At 38.2% G+C, this 18076-nt stretch overlaps 1 pseudogene; it reads left to right on the plus strand.

Moving 5' to 3' along the window:
- Positions 1–13160: 13160 nt before the first annotated feature.
- On the plus strand, positions 13161–14703 carry Hspa8-ps18 (heat shock protein family A (Hsp70) member 8, pseudogene 18; annotated as a pseudogene).
- The last annotated feature ends 3373 nt before the right edge of the window (positions 14704–18076 follow it).

Genomic DNA, 18076 nt, shown 5'->3' on the forward strand with positions numbered 1-18076 from the left:
AACTTATGGGACACAATGAAAGCTGTGCTAAGAGGAAAACTCATAGCACTGAGTGCCTGCAGAAAGAAACAGGAAAGAGCATATGTCAGCAGCTTGACAGCACACCTAAAAGCTCTAGAACAAAAAGAAGCAAATACACCCAGGAGGAGTAGAAGGCAGGAAATAATCAAACTCAGAGCTGAAATCAACCAAGTAGAAACAAAAAGGACCATAGAAAGAATCAACAGAACCAAAAGTTGGTTCTTTGAGAAAATCAACAAGATAGATAAACCCTTAGCCAGACTAACGAGGGGACACAGAGAGTGTGTCCAAATTAACAAAATCAGAAATGAAAAGGGAGACATAACTACAGATTCAGAGGAAATTCAAAAAATCATCAGATCTTACTATAAAAACCTATATTCAACAAAATTTGAAAATCTTCAGGAAATGGACAATTTCCATGCAGATACCAGGTATCGAAGTTAAATCAGGAACAGATAAATCAGTTGAACAACCCCATAACTCCTAAGGAAATAGAAGCAGTCATTAAAGGTCTCCCAACCAAAAAGAGCCCAGGTCCAGACGGGTTTAGTGCAGAATTCTATCAAACCTTCATAGAAGACCTCATACCAATATTATCCAAACTATTCCACAAAATTGAAACAGATGGAGCCCTACCGAATTCCTTCTATGAAGCCACAATTACTCTTATACCTAAACCACACAAAGACACAACAAAGAAAGAGAACTTCAGACCAATTTCCCTTATGAATATCGACGCAAAAATACTCAATAAAATTCTGGCAAACCGAATTCAAGAGCACATCAAAACAATCATCCACCATGATCAAGTAGGCTTCATCCCAGGCATGCAGGGATGGTTTAATATACGGAAAACCATCAACGTGATCCATTATATAAACAAACTGAAAGAACAGAACCACATGATCATTTCATTAGATGCTGAGAAAGCATTTGACAAAATTCAACACCCCTTCATGATAAAAGTCCTGGAAAGAATAGGAATTCAAGGCCCATACCTAAACATAGTAAAAGCCATATACAGCAAACCAGTTGCTAACATTAAACTAAATGGAGAGAAACTTGAAGCAATCCCACTAAAATCAGGGACTAGACAAGGCTGCCCACTCTCTCCCTACTTATTCAATATAGTTCTTGAAGTTCTAGCCAGAGCAATCAGACAACAAAAGGAGATCAAAGGGATACAGATCGGAAAAGAAGAGGTCAAAATATCACTATTTGCAGATGACATGATAGTATATTTAAGTGATCCCAAAAGTTCCACCAGAGAACTACTAAAGCTGATAAACAACTTCAGCAAAGTGGCTGGGTATAAAATTAACTCAAATAAATCAGTTGCCTTCCTCTATATAAAAGAGAAACAAGCCGAGAAAGAAATTAGGGAAACGACACCCTTCATAATAGACCCAAATAATATAAAGTACCTGGGTGTGACTTTAACCAAGCAAGTAAAAGATCTGTACAATAAGAACTTCAAGACACTGAGGAAAGAAATTGAAGAAGACCTCAGAAGATGGAAAGATCTTCCATGCTCATGGATTGGCAGGATTAATATGGTAAAAATGGCCATTTTACCAAAAGCAATCTACAGATTCAATGCAATCCCCATCAAAATACCAATCCAATTCTTCAAAGAGTTAGACAGAACAATTTGCAAATTCATCTGGAATAACAAAAAACCCAGGATAGCCAAAGCTATCCTCAATAATAAAAGGACTTCATGGGGAATCACTATCCCTGAACTCAAGCAGTATTACAGAGCAATAGTGATAAAAACTGCATGGTATTGGTACAGAGACAGACAGATAGACCAATGGAATAGAATTGAAGACCCAGAAATGAACCCACACACCTATGGTCACTTGATTTTTGACAAAGGAGCCAAAACCATCCAATGGAAAAAAGATAGCATTTTCAGCAAATGGTGCTGGTTCAACTGGAGGGCAACATATAAAAGAATGCAGATCGATCCATCCTTATCACCCTGTACAAAGCTTAAGTCCAAGTGGATCAAGGACCTCCACATCAAACCAGACACACTCAAACTAATAGAAGAAAAACTAGGGAAGCATCTGGAACACATGGGCACTGGAAAAAATTTCCTGAACAAAACACCAATGGCTTATGCTCTAAGATCAAGAATCGACAAATGGGATCTCATAAAACTGCAAAGCTTCTGTAAGGCAAAGGACACTGTGGTTAGGACAAAACGGCAACCAACAGATTGGGAAAATATCTTTACCAATCCTACAACAGATAGAGGCCTTATTTCCAAAATATACAAAGAACTCAAGAAGTTAGACCGCAGGGAAACAAATAACCCTATTAAAAATGGGGTTCAGAGCTAAACAAAGAATTCACAGCTGAGGAATGCCGAATGGCTGAGAAACACCTAAAGAAATGTTCAACATCTTTAGTCATAAGGGAAATGCAAATCAAAACAACCCTGAGATTTCACCTCACACCAGTGCGATTGGCTAAGATGAAAAACTCAGGTGACAGCAGATGCTGGCGAGGATGTGGAGAAAGAGGAACACTCCTCCATTGTTGGTGGGATTGCAGACTGGTAAAACCATTCTGGAAATCAGTCTGGAGGTTCCTCAGAAAATTGGACATTGAACTGCCTGAGGATCCAGCTATACCTCTCTTGGGCATATACCCAAAAGATGCCTCAACATATAAAAGAGACACGTGCTCCACTATGTTCATCGCAGCCTTATTTATAATAGCCAGAAAATGGAAAGAACCCAGATGCCCTTCAACAGAGGAATGGATATAGAAAATGTGGTACATCTACACAATGGAATATTACTCAGCTATCAAAAACAACGAGTTTATGAAATTCGTAGGCAAATGGTTGGAACTGGAAAATATCATCCTGAGTGAGCTAACCCAATCACAGAAAGACATACATGGTATGCACTCATTGATAAGTGGCTATTAGCCCAAATGCTTGAATTACCCTAGATCCCTAGAACAAACGAAACTCAAGACGGATGATCAAAATGTGAATGCTTCACTCCTTCTTTAAATGAGGAAAAAGAATACCCTTGGCAGGGAAGGGAGATGAAAACAGAGACTGAAGGAACACCCATTCAGAGCCTGCCCCACATGTGGCCCATACATATACAGCCACCCAATTAGACAAGATGGATGAAGCAAAGAAGTGCAGACCGACAGGAGCCGGATGTAGATCGCTCCTGAGAGACACAGCCAGAATACAGCAAATATAGAGGCGAATGCCAGCAGCAAACCACTGAACTGAGAATAGGTCCCCTATTGAAGGAATCAGAGAAAGAAATGGAAGAGCTTGAAGGGGCTCGAGACCCCAAAAGTACAACAATGCCAAGCAACCAGAGCTTCCAGGGACTAAGCCACTACCTAAAGACTATACATGGACTGACCCTGGACTCTGACCCCATAGGTAGCAATGAATATCCTAGTAAGAGCACCAGTGGAAGGGGAAGCCCTGGGTCCTGCTAAGATTGAACCCACAGTGAACTAGTCTATGGGGGGAGGGCGGCAATGGGGGGAGGGTTGGGAGGGGAACACCCATAAGGAAGGGGAGGGGGGAGGGGGATGTTTGCCCGGAAACCGGGAAAGGGAATAACACTCGAAATGTATATAAGAAATACTCAAGTTAATAAAAAAAAAAAAAAGAAAGAATGGATCGATTTGCATTCTTCTACATGCTGACCTCATTTCTTTAGGGTTTATGGGTCTGTTTAGTTTATCTGATCTTGACTTAAGTTTGGTAAGTGCAATAATCTGTGTTGAAGATCGTCTATTTCTTTAAGACTTTCCAATAGTGTGGAGAACACATTTTGGAAGGAAGCCCTAGTGATTCTTTGAATTTCCTCAGTGTTGGCTATTTTGTCTCTCTTCTCTTTACTTTTAAAATTTGCATACTGCCTCTCTATCTTTGGGATAGTTTGGCTAATGTTTTGTCTATCTTGTTGATTTTCTGAAAGAACAAGCTCTTTGTTTCATTGATTCTTTGCCTTGTTTTATTTGTTTCTTCTTGATTTATTTCAGCCCTGGTTTTGATTATTTCCTGCTTTCTACTCCATTTTGATGTGGTTGCTTATCCTTTTTTCCCTAGAGTTTTCAGGTGTTTTTCAAAATGCTGATATGAGAACTTTATTATTTCTTTATGGAGACACTTAGTGATATGAACTTTGATCTTAGCAGTGTTTTAATTGTGTTTCATAAATTTGGGTATGTTTTGCCTTCATTTTCATTGAATCATAGAATTTTTCTAAGTTCTTTCTTTATTTCTTCCTGATCATTTAGTAGAGAGTTGTTCAATTTCCATGAATGTGTAGGCTTTCCAGTGTTTCTGTTGTTAAAGTCCAGCTTTAATCCATGGTGGTTTGATTAGATACAAGAAATAATTGCAATTTTCTTGTATCTACTAAGACTTGCTTTGTGACCCATTACATTGTAAATTTTGAAGAACTATCCATGAGGTACTGAGAAGATGTTATATTCTTTTGTGTTTGGGTGAAATACACTACCAACATCTGTTAGGTCCATTTGATTCATAATGCCTGTAAGTTTCATTATTTCTCTGTTTACTTTTTGTGTAGAAATAATGCCAGTTGGTGAGAGTGGGGTTGTGAACACACCCATTATGAAAGTATGGGATTCAATATATGATTTAAGCTTTAGCAATATTTCCTTTACAATTGAGGGTGCCCTTGCATTTGGGTCATAGATGTTCAGAATTGAACATCTTGGTAGATTATTCTTTTGATGATTATGAAGTGTTCTTCCCTGACTCTTGATTAATTTTGGTTTAAAATTTATTTTAGTAGATATTAGAATGGCTACTCCAGGCTTCTTGGGTTCAGTTGCTTGGAAAATATTTTCACTCCTTTATTCTGAGCTAATGCCTATCCGTATTTGTGAGATGTGATTGGTGTATGCAACAGAATGATGGATACTGCATTTATATCCATTCTGTTAGTCTGTCTTTTTATTGGGGAAATAAATCCATTGATGTTGAGATATATTAATTACCAGTGATTGTAACTTCCTGTTATTTTGATATTGGTGGTGTGTGTTTTTGTGTGTGTGTGTGTGTGTGTGTGTGTGTGTGTGTGTGCGTGTATACTTGCCTCTTTTTTGTAGGTATGGAATTACTTAATTCCTGTGTTTTCTTTGATGTAGTTTTCCTTCTTGGTTTGGGCATTTCCTTCTAGTATTTTCTGTAGTGTTGGGTTTGTTTTTAAATACTGTTCGGATTTGGATTTGTCTTGAAATATCTTGTTTTCTCTATCTATGTTAATTGACTGCTTTGCTAGGTAGTCTAGATTGGCAACTGCAAATTTTTAAAGGTTGCAGGAAATCTGTCCATTCTCTTCTAGCTTTTAGGGTCTCTGTTGAGAAGTTGGTCTGTCTTTGTATGTTAAGTGGCACTTTTACCTTGTTGCCTTTAATGTTCTTTCCTAGTTCTGTAGATTTTGTATTTTAATTATGTGATGGGAGGATTTTCTTTTCTTTTCTTGTCCAGTCTAATTGGTGTTATATAAGCTTATTGTATGTTTATAGGCATATCTTTCTTTAAGTTGAGAAAGTTTTCTTCCATGATTTTGTTGCAATTATTTTCTGGGCCTTGAAGCTGGAACTCTTCATCTTTTTCTCTTCTTATTATTCTTGGGTTAGGTCATTTTATGATATCTGAATGTCTTGTGTCTGAAAAATTTTTAGATTTAGCGTCTTCTTTTATTGATGTCTCAATTTCTTTCTTTCTTTTTTTTTGTATCTTCTATGTCTGAGATTTTTTCTTCCTTCTCCTGTATTATGTTTGTATTGCTTGCATGTATTGTATGTGTTCTTTTCCCAAGGGTTTCCATATCTAGAATTTCCTTAGTTTCTGTTTTCTTTACTGCTTCCATTTCTACATACAGGCCTTGCTTTCACAGGTTGGTTTTCTTACTGTCATCTACTTAATTGTATTTTTCCATATGTCCTTAAGGGATTTATTTGTTCCCCTCTATCTTTTGTATTGTATTTCCCTGTATTTCTTTAGGGGATTTATTCATTCCCTCTTTTAAGGCCACTATAATCTTTATACAATTGGATTTAAGGTCACTCTCTTGTGTTATAGTTGTGTTGGGATATCTAGGGCTTATTGTAGAGGGTTAGCTGTAGTTTGGGGGTGTCATACTACCTTGGTTCTTTTTCATTGCGTTCTTTTGAGGTCCATCTGAATCATTTTAGTTCTGAGTGTTCTTGTTATAGAAGGTATTGGTAGAGGGAGAAACCTTGATGTTTCTAGGGTGGCAGCCCTCTAATAGGTATTCTTGTGCTGTATATTTCTGTACCTCTAGTTCTACAAAGTTCAAGAGATTCAGGTCATATGAAGGTGGATATAGAGATGGGAGGAGAATGCACATCCAACTCAATGGCAAGCTTTTCTGGGCAGTCTGACTTGGCCCAGAGGACTCAGAGATCATGGAGGATGACTAGAGAAGGGGAGCTAACCTTTATGGTTTGAGAGTTTTAGGTCTGATGGAGGAGAAGAAATAGATGGTGGCAGAATGGAGGTCCCCCTTGAACAGCAGACTGATCAAGGCAGTTTGGCTTAGCCCAGAGGTCTCAGAGAGTCCGGAGGATGGGTTGAGGAAGCAAAGATTTCCTCTATGACTCAGCACTCTGATGGAGCTGGAGGAGAGGCAGCTGGAGAATGGACTGAGGTTTATTTATTTATTTTTTAATGTCTCTTAATGTTTCTCATGCTTCTCACAGGTTACTGACAGGTTTCCCTTTTTGTTTTGAATGACATAGTGTGGCAATGCTAACATTGTAAGGTTATCAATCTGATTTGTATACTTTTCCTTCATGTCTTACGTTTAAATTTAATTTGAATAGATGAAGACTAGCCTAAATTCCTCAGGGACTTCAGTATTCATTCCAAATGGAAATGAAAACACATAAAATATCTCTTCTTGGAATATCCTATACTGTAGTTTAGTCACTGGGAATCAGATCATCACATGTTTTATCAGTGACAAGAAAGAATTAGCTAATGGATGAGTCTTATCTAAATAAAATCTTGTCTGATTCCAATTACTCTCAACTGTGAGTTATGTCTCCAAGGGTATAAAATTAGTGAAATCCCTGGAGACGTTTTTCTATCCAACAGCTTGTCATGTTATAGATTCTTCTTCTGGTTGTGTATCATATTGGTAACAGGAACACTTCTAACTAACTTTGAAAGATTTATGGCTGTGAACATCTTTTCTGTTTAAGTTACTCCCTTGCCCATTGACCAAAAATGATATAAGATTAGAGCTGTATACCAATTAAACTCTGTATAACTTTAAAAGAGATTGGGGACTATGAATAATACAAATAGATGTTTAAGTATGATTTCAGTGGACCTTATTTGCTTTCTGAAAATTTGCTGGCTCGGTCAGGATTCACCTTACTCATCATAGCCTATCTTGAGCTAATATTCACTAAAGGTTTCTTACACTACTGAATATGTTATTCAATATTTTCCAAGGGGAGACTATTTCATAGGCATGAGTTCAAAGTCTTTGATCTTCAATGAAACACTCATTTTTTAATTTTTTTATGCTGAACCCTTTATGTTAGTTCCTTTGGAAATTCAATAAGCACATATTTATTGACTTTCATAACTTTCTTCACTGGAAAAAAGAACTACTAAATAAAACTTGTTATACACAATTAACGTGTAGCTTGGATATTTATTTTATCTTTGCAACCATTTTGGCAAAAAGATGCAGGTATTCCATCACTAAGAATAAATCATTAAGTGGAATTAGTCCTCTGGTGGACTGAAATTCTAAATTAGATAATTACTTATAGAGAGTTATGATAATCCCCTTTTCAAGCAAGCCGGAGGCCAAGTAATATATTTTAAAAAGTACATCATCTATCATATTTCCTCATTTATATCATTATAATGCTTACTATTTGATTATGATTGTTGTTGTTGTTGTATAGGATCTGTGCATGTGCACGTCTGTGTGTGCTTTCATGAGTGTCTCAGTGTGCCACTGAAGATCAGGGAGCACTTTTGTAGAGTGTTTTTTTCTCCCAAGCCAACATATAATGACTCTAGGAATTCTTAGGTTTGCACTATAACATGCTTTACCTGCTTTACCTGCTATATTTTTAGCCCAGTACAAAGCTCCTGTGTATTACATTAGCTAAGAAACTAGAATAGTATATACCACAAAGAAAGATGGCAGCTATCTCCCTAAGACATCACTTGAAGTAATGCATATAGATTTATACCACACTTATTGCATTCAAGAAATATTTTAGGAATCCCTTTATTGACAAGTGAATAAAAACAGTTAAGGTAAATTTCACTACCGCTCCTGTCTGAGATAGTAGTAGAAGATATGCTCCTGTCAATAGTTACGGATTTAATGATGTACACAATCAAATTTGTCTTTAGGTTGCAGCTTGATCTACAAAGGAAGGCAGCTTTCACTGTACATTACCATGTGGGCAAGCTGAGGAATTTAAACACACACCTAAATTATCAAACTAATTGCCCCAAATCTATTCCTAGGGTATAAAACCATCTCTTTTTCTACCAATTTTTTCTTTAAAACATTTATTTAAATGCAAAAGTTTTTAACGTATGAGTCATGACTTCTTTGGGGGTCAAACACCCTTTCACAGAAATTGCCTAAGACCATCAGAGTATACTGATATTGACATTATGATTCATAACAGTAGCTAAATTGCAGTTACGAAGTTTCAATGCAACTAATTTTTATATTGGTGGGTTCACCACAAGAAAACAGTATTAAAGGATTGCAGCTTTAGGAAAGTTGTCAAACACTGCTTTAAAGACTTTGTTTTCCATGAGAAGAAAGTGTATTTTTGACAATAAAATTTCTATAAAAAGCTTTAAGGGAAATCACTTTTAAATCCAGGAAATTATCTACATTGTTAAAGAACTTCATGTTCTGTTCCCACTGCATTGATTGAAAACAACATTTGAAAGGAAGATTAGCCAATGTGATAGCACTGACAATGGCAAAGGAATCCATCATGATCGACAGGACTATGGGAATATCAGAAATGCAGCCAGAAAGTCTGCCAACACTGCAATCAGTTACACTTCTGTATGTAACTTTTTGACCTAAACAGTAAATGTAGATGTACTGGTCTGGCATCTCTACTGCTCTATTTTCATTGAACTAGATTTCTTTCTAAGGCATAGTTATGACTCATAAGGACTTCAGAATAATCAAAGACAGTCCCATAAATTAGCTACTGTCCCTTTAGTAGGATTATTATGGATAAAAGGGAAAGAAAGCAGACATACAGAGTCTACAGGGATCAGGGGTTCAATACAATTGAACACCAATAGAAATGCTGCAGCTCGTATTTGTATGCCAAGTATTAAAAAACACTCCAGGCTTTCTAGAAAGCAGCGAAGATTTGGTAGTTTAAATAGTGTCAGTCCTTTTTCTTTGTTCTAAGGCTCAAGACCACTCACTCCTTTCCTGGATACATATTCAAGATAGTTGTCTGTTTAATGGGCTGATCTTTCTTGGTTTTATCCCCTGTAACTAATTTATCAAATATATTCCACCATGTTTTAATACTCACCTGTTTGTCCTGGAACGTACACGGTCTGTAGACCATGTATGCCAAATTCCCAGAGATCATTTTGCTCCTGCCTTCCTTAGGGCTAGTGTTAATGGTGTATGTTACCACTGCTTGGCTCACCTGATTCTTTCTAATGACAAAAAATTGTAGAGTTTTATGGGAAATGTCTTAGACAGCAAAAGATTTTTGCTTTTTTGCATAGTTTCACACAGGTCTCTAGGAAAATTTGTTTTGTTGAGATTTATCAAAAAGTTCCTGATTAAAAGATTGATTAAAACTGTTACCCACAGTATCTTCTACTAATTTTACATTCTGTAGAGAATTTTCATTTTAAGCTGCTTTACATTTGCTTATTTTGTGTTCAAAACATAGTTACTGCCATATTGTTCTTGGTTAGGTAAAATAGTATTTCCTGATACTTGGGGGCTAAAGGCATGTGCCACTATGCTATGCCTAACAACACAAGTCCATCTCTAGGATCCACATGTGGGAAGGGGAGACTCTTTGCAACATTATCTTCTGACTTATGCATGCATAAAGTATCATGCAAATGTACAATAAATAATTACAATGTACTATACATTGTAAAATTTCTCTTTTTTTAGTATGGAGGTCATATATGAATCAGATAGCTATAAGAACTAAATATAAGCATATTTATATAAAGATATACTAATTATAATTTTAAATCAAATTTTAATTATTTTCCAAATTATAATTGTATATTTACATTCATATTAAATTTTACACTATCATTGTGACCCAGTTAATGTCTACTTATAAAATATGAGGGATAGTAGAGTAACCAGTGAAAGTTGGTTCTTTCCTTTTATTATATGGGTCCTAAGAACTGAACTCAGATGCTTAGTTTGGCCACTGGTACCTTTACTGAACACTCTAGCTCATGCCAATTCCCTTCAAATGCTTAAGAAAATAAAAATGAAAGATAACTTGGTTACTTTATCAAACAGAACAGTGAAAACTGTTTTAACACTGGACTACAATATGGATACTTTAGATGACAACTTTTATCCAACATTGGATTAGTTTCTATTCAGTCAGGAACAATGAAAAATTTCATTGACACTAGGAATGAAAGAGATAAATTCTTTTATTTATAGACATCATTGTACAACTACATAATGCACTAAATTGTTAGATTATTAGGACTAAGCTATTAAAAGTAACACAGTATTGTAACTATGCATCACAAAATCTGGATGGAAAAATATGTTGTGCTTTCGTATGGTACATTAAATATTCATGAACTAAAGTAACTTTAAAGTTCCACTTATGTAGAAATAAAATCTGACAAAATACATGAAAGAAAATCAAAGATGACCTAAGTCAAGTGATAATCATTATTCTTGAGAAAGAACTAAATATTATTGCTAATGCTACACAGACGTAAGTTGAGTCAGCCCATTGGTACTACAGACTACCTGAGCGCACTTTTCAGCACCAATGTCCTATGTTTTCCTATCACTTATGACACCAGTTTCAGGTCTCCTACCTCCTTTTCCATCCTCCTTGACTTCTTACACACATGTAGTACACATTCAAGACAACACACACTCATACACATAAAACACAAATAAAAATTAAAGGATATACATCATTTTTTGCAGAACAATTTCCTATTGCTTATTAACCACATTATAATATAAATTCTTCTATCAATGAATCCCTGGGCATCAACTACCTTTTACTTATGTTGAGGAATGCTGCCTTAAAGAAAAGTGCCCATATGTTAATATCGTGGTGATATATCTATTTCTGAGTTGATATCCAATGCTATAGTATAATGCCATTTGATTTTTAATTTCTTCAAGTCTCCATTGACGTTTTCATATTGATTGTTTTCATCTATATTTCTAGTAATAATGTGTTACAAAAATCCCATTTTCACATCACTGAAGAGTTCTTTGCTAGTTTACTGATTAGGTTTCCTTGAGAGACAGGGGTATCCATATCCACCAGTGTAGTGATTCTAATCACCACTGGCCATGGTTGTGTCCCTTTCTTTAAAATCATTTCTGGAAGTTCACTTCCTATTCTCATATCATGTTACTTAAAGTTCCTAGACCAAGTTTTATGTTCTTTATATACTTTGTTTTGGAATGGTTTTTTTCCAACTGAATTGTCTTTCGCTGCTCTATAACTTGTTTCCTTTGCTACATAAAGAAACTTTTCCTACAACTAAAAAATTAGAAGAAATTGATTGCCTGGAAAAGGTGGAAGAAGACGTAATACATACACAGCACAGCTTTAGAGCTATACAGCTATGGAGACTAGTCATGGGTTAAAAACACTAGCAGGTTGCCGCCCTCACGGAGAGCTGACAGCCAGTGTCCAGGAGCGATTACATGCCTGAGAGCAGAGGTAAGACCAACTATTTTGCTCAAAGTGACCTACCTACCTTGTCGACTTAGGACACAAAAAGGCAGATGTCCTATGGGACCGGGCAATTTTGGTTTCTGGCTGTGGCCTGAACTTCTCTAATCCAGGTCCAGAGTTCCCTGATCCCAAATGCCACGGGAGAGAGAGCTGAACACACTGAGGTGCGGGCAATACTAAAACTGCAGGGCAGGACAGATTGCCACTTCTGCCCACCTTTGCCCACATCCTTGGCCAAAGAGGAAACTGCATAGTGCCTCTAGACACAGGAATATGCGAGCAGTCAGCTGCCAGAGCCTCATGGTAGAGAACCGCACCCAGATGAGAACTGAACCAGTCAAAGAGCTCTCTGGACCCAAAACCCTTGGGGGGAAGAGCTAGACCATCAGAGGTGCACACACTCTTGAGGACTCAGAGACTACTCTGCTCACATTTCTGACTCAAGGGGAAAATGCCTAGCTCCATTTGTGCACCCCTGTGCACAGGGACCTAGGAACAGTAGGGGCAGGACCCTTCTGGTTCCTGCCCTCGTGGAGAGCTGAAAGCCAGCCACCAGGAGAGACTACATGCCTGAGAGCAGAACATTCTATCCCCATAATTGGCTGAAAGAAAACAGGAAAACAGGTCTACAGGAGTGCTGACACACGGGCACCCAGGAAGGTCAAGCCACCATCAGAAACAGCAAGACAAGCTAATAACAGAGACCACTTGATGGCAAGAGGCAAGTGCAGGAACCCAAGCAACAGAAACCAAGACTACTTGGCATCACCAGATCCCAGTTCTCCCACCAAAGCATACAGTGGATATCCAAACACACCAGAAATGCAAGATCTAGATTTAAAATCACATTTTATCATGATGATGGAGGACTTTAAGAAGGTTATAAATAGATCATTGAATGCGGAGCCAGCTCCCGGGGTCTCTGTGTGGTCTCCTTGTCAGCAGAGCTGGGCCTACACGAAAGCAACCATGTCTAAGGGACTCGTATGGGCATTGATCTTGGCACCACCTACTCCTGTGTGAGTTTCTTCCAGCATGGAAAGGTGGAAATAATTGCCAATGACCAGGGTAACTTCACCACACCGAGCTATGTTGCTTTCACTGACACAGAATGATTAATTGGGAATGCGGCCAAGAATCAGGTTGCAATGAACTCCACCAACACAGTTTTTTATGTCAAACGTCTGATCAGATGTAGGTTCAATGATGCGGTTGTTCAGTCTCACATGAAGCACTGGCTCTTCAAGGTGGTGAATGACGCAGGCAGGCCCAAAGCCCAAGTCAACTACAAAAGGGAGACGAAAATTCTCTACCCAGAGGAAGTGTCCTCAATGGTTCTGACAAAGATGAAGGAAATTGTAGAAGCTTTCCTTGGAAAGATTGTTAAAAATGCAGTGGTCACAGTGCCAGCTTACTTCAGTGACTCTCAGTGGTAGGCAACAAAAGATGCTGGAACTATTGCTGGCCTCAATGTACTTCGAATTATCAAGGAGCCAACTACTGCTGCTATTGCCTATGGCTTTGATAAGAAGGTCAGAGCTGAAAGGAATGTGCTGGTTTTTGACTTGGGAGGTGGCACTTTTATCATTATCAAGGATGGATTTTTGAAGTCAAATCAACAGCCGGAGACACCCACTTGGGTAGAGTTGACTTTGACAACTGAATGGTCAATCATTTCATTGCTGAGTTTAAGCAAAAACAAAAGTGAGAACAAGAGAGCTGTCAGGCGTCACTGCCTGTGAGCGAGTCAGGTGCACCCTCTCCTCCAGCACCAAGGCCCGTATTGAGATTAATTCTCTCTATGAGGGAATTGACTTCTATACCTCCATTACCCGTGCTTGATTTGAGGAGTTGAATGCTGACCTGTTTCGTGGCACATTGGACCCTGTAGAGAAGGCCCTTCGAGATGCCAAACTAGACAAGTCACAGTTCCGTGATATTGTCCTGGTGGGTGGTTCTACCAGAATCCCCAAGATCCAGAAACTTCTGCAAGACTTCTTCAATGGAAAAGAACTGACTAAGAGCATTAACCCCAATGAAACTGTTGCCTATGGTGCAGTTGTCCAGGCAGCCATTCTATCTGGAGACAAGTCTGAAAATGTTCAGGATTTGCTGCTCTTGGATGTCACTCCTCTTTTCCTTGGGATTGAAACTGCTGATGGAGTCATGACTGTCCTCATCAAGCGCAATACCACCATTCCCACCAGGCAGACCCAAACTTTCACCACCTACTCTGACAACCAGCCAGGTATACTCATCCAGGTGTATGAATGTGAAAGTGCCATGACCAAGGACAACAACCTGCTTGGGAAATTTGAGCTCAAAAGCACACCTCCAGCACCCTGTGGGGTTCCTCAGATTGAGGTTACTTTAGACATTGATGTCAATGGCATCCTCAATGTTTCTGCTGTAGATAAGAGCACAGGAAAGGAGAACAAGATCACTATCACCGATGACAAGGGCTGCTTGAGTAAGGAGGATATTAAGTGCAACAAGCTGGGAAGTACAAAGCTGAGGATGAGAAGCAGAGAGATAAGGTTTCCTCTAAGAACTTTCTGGAGTCTTATGCTTTCAACACGAAAGGAACTGTTGAAGATGAGAAACTTCAAGGCAAGATCAATGATGAAGACAAACAGAAGATTCTTGACAAGTACAATGAAATCATCAGCTGGCTAGATGAGAACTAGACTGCAGAGAAGGAAGAATTTGAGCATCAGGAGAAAGAACTGGAGAGGGTCTGCAACCCTATCATTACCAAGCTATACCAGAGTGTTGGTGGCATGCCTGGAAGAATGCCTGGTGGCTTCCCTGGTGGAGGATTTCCTCCATCTGGTGGTGCTTCTTCAGGCCCCATCACTGAAGAACTGAATACAATCAGTCTAAGTAGAGAGTATAGCATTGTTCCACAGGAACCCAAAATAAGTAATGTGGAATAATGAAACTATTTAAATTGGCACCACACCAAATAAAAAGTTCATAAATAACTACCTTAAGGAAATACAGGACAACACAAGTAAACAAGTAGAAGCCCTTAGAGAGGAAACACAAAAATGCATTGAAGAACTACTGGGAAAAAAAAAACAAACAGGAGAAGGTAATGAACAAAACCATCCAGGAGTTAAAAATGGAAAGAGAAACAATAAATAAAGCACAAAGGGAGACAACCCTGGGAATAGAAAACCTAGGGAAGAGATCAGGAGTTATAGATTCAACCATCACCAACAGAATACAAGAGATAGAAGAGAGAATCTCAGGAGCAGAATATATCATAGAAAAACAGCAACACGAGTGTCAAAGATAATGTAAAACGGAAAAAAATTCCTAGCCTACAGCATCCAGAAATTCCAGGACATAATGAGAAGATCAAACCTAAGGACAATAGGTATAGAAGAGAGTGAAGACTCCCAACTTAAAGGGTCAGTAAATATCTTCAACATAAACATAGAAGAAAATTACCCTAAGGTAAAGAAAGAGATGCCCATAAACGTACAAGAAGCCTACAGAACTCGAAATAGATTGGACCAGAAAAGAAATTTCTCCCATCATATAATAGTCAAAATACCAAATGCACAAAACAAAGAAAGAATATTAAAAGAAGAGAAAAACGTCAAATGATATATAAAGGCAGACCTATCAGAATTACACCAGACTTCTCCCCAGAGACTATGAAAGCCAGGAGATCATGGACAGACATCATACAGACCATAAAGAACAAAAAATGTGGTACATCTACACAATGGAATATTACTCAGCTATCAAAAACAATGACTTTATGAAATTCGTAGGCAAATGGTTGGAACTGGAAAATATCATCCTGAGTGAGGTAACCCAATCACAGAAAAACACACATGGTATGCACTCATTGATAAGTGGCTATTAGCCCAAATGCTTGAATTACCCTAGATGCCTAGAACAAATGAAACTCAAGACGGATGATCAAAATGTGAATGCTTCACTCCTTCTTTAAAAGGGGAACAAGAATACCCTTGGCAGGGAAGAGAGAGGCAAAGATTAAAACAGAGACTGAAGGAACACCCATTCAGAGCCTGCCCCACATGTGGCCCATACATATACAGCTATCCAATTAGACAAGATGGATGAAGCAAAGAAGTGCAGGCCGACAGGAGCCGGATGTAGATCTCTCCTGAGAGACACAGCCAGAATATATCAAATACAGAGGCGAATGCCAGCAGCAAACCACTGAACTGAGAATAGGACCCCCGTTGAAGGAATCAGAGAAAGAACGGGAAGAGCTCGAAGGGGCTCGAGACCCCTTATGAACAACAATGCCAAGCAACCAGAGCTACCAGCCACTACTTAAGGACTATACATGGACTGACCCTGGACTCTGACCTCATAAGTAGCAATGAATATCCTAGTAAGATCACCAGTGGAATGGGAAGCCCTTGGTCCTGCTAAGACTGAACCCCCAGTGAACGTGATTGTTGGGGGGAGGGCGGCAATAGGGGGAGGGTGGGGAGGGGAACACCCATAAAGAAGGGGAGGGGGGATGTTTGCCTCGAAACCGGGAAAGGAAATAACACTCGAAATGTAAATAAGAAACACTCAAGTTAATAAAAAAAATAAAAAAAATAAAAAGATCTGGGCTGAGAAGAAATGCAGAGAGGAATAACTTAGAGACTATAGGTAACATAAGAGAGCAATGTGCAGAATGCAGAGGAAAAGAGGATAAAAGAAGAAGCTGGAGAGAGCAGAAGAAGCAGCCAGGTTTCTCCTTACCATGGGACAGAACAGGTCATTTCTCAATAGCAACGCAGGCTTAGTCTTATTAAAAGGAACAAGTCTTTTCTCTTACAAACGGGTTTAATTCATTTAGCATTAAAAGGGTAGAAGCTATTTCTTTCTCTATTAATAAAGATTGGAGCTCATGTTTCACCCAGAAAAAAAAAAAGAACACAAATATCCAGCAAAACTATCAATTAACATTGAGGAAGAAATGAAAATATTCCATGAAAAATTCAAATTTACGCAATGCCTTTCTACAAATCCAGCTCTACAAAGGATAATAAATGGCAAAGCTCAACACAAGGAGGTAAACTATAACCAGAAAAAGCAAGAAAGTAGTCTCCTTGCAACAAAACCAAAAGAAAAGAAGCACACAAATATTATCCCACCTCCAAGTATGAAAATAACAGGAAGCAACAATCACTATTTCTTAATATCTCTCAAAATCAATGCACTCAATTCCCCAATAAAAAGACAGATTAACAGACTGGATGCATAAAGATGAACAGGCATTTTGCTGCCTACAGGAAACACATGTCAGAGAAAAAGACAAAAGATATCTCAGAATAAAAGACTGGTAAACCACTTTCCAAGCAAATGTCCTGAAGAAAAGCTAGAATTGCCATTCTAATATAAACTAATATTGACTTTCAAACAAGAGTCATCAAAAAAGATAAGGAAGGACACTTCATAATCATCAAAGGAAAAATCCACCAAGATGAACTCTCAATCTTAAATATCTATGCTCCAAACACAAGGGCACCTACAAACATAAAAGAAACTAAAGCTCAAAGCATACATTGGACCTCACAAAAAATAGTAGAAGATTTCAACACCCTAATCTCATCAATATACAGATCATGGAAAGAGAAATTAAATGGAGACATTGAGAGATAAACAGAAGTTACGAACCAAATGGACTTAACATATATTTAGAGAACATTCTACCCTAAAACAAAAGGTTATACCTTCTTCTCATCACCTCATGGAACCTTCTCCAAAATTGACCATATAATCGGTCACAAAATAGGCTTCAACAGATACAGAAAGTTAGAAATGATACCTTGCATCCTATCAGACCACCACGGACTAAGGCTGGTCTTCAATAACAACAATAAGGAAAGAATACCCACATATACATGGAAGTTGAACAATGATCTACTCAATGATAACTTGGTCAAGGAAGTAATGAAGAAAGATATTAAAGACTTCTTAGAATTTAATAAAAATGAAGGTACAACATATTCAAACTTATGGGACACAATGAAAGCTGAGCTAAGAGGAAAACTCATAGCTCCGAATG

This window comes from Rattus norvegicus, chromosome 2 (assembly GCF_036323735.1).
Source record: "Rattus norvegicus strain BN/NHsdMcwi chromosome 2, GRCr8, whole genome shotgun sequence".
NCBI lineage: Eukaryota > Metazoa > Chordata > Mammalia > Rodentia > Muridae > Rattus > Rattus norvegicus.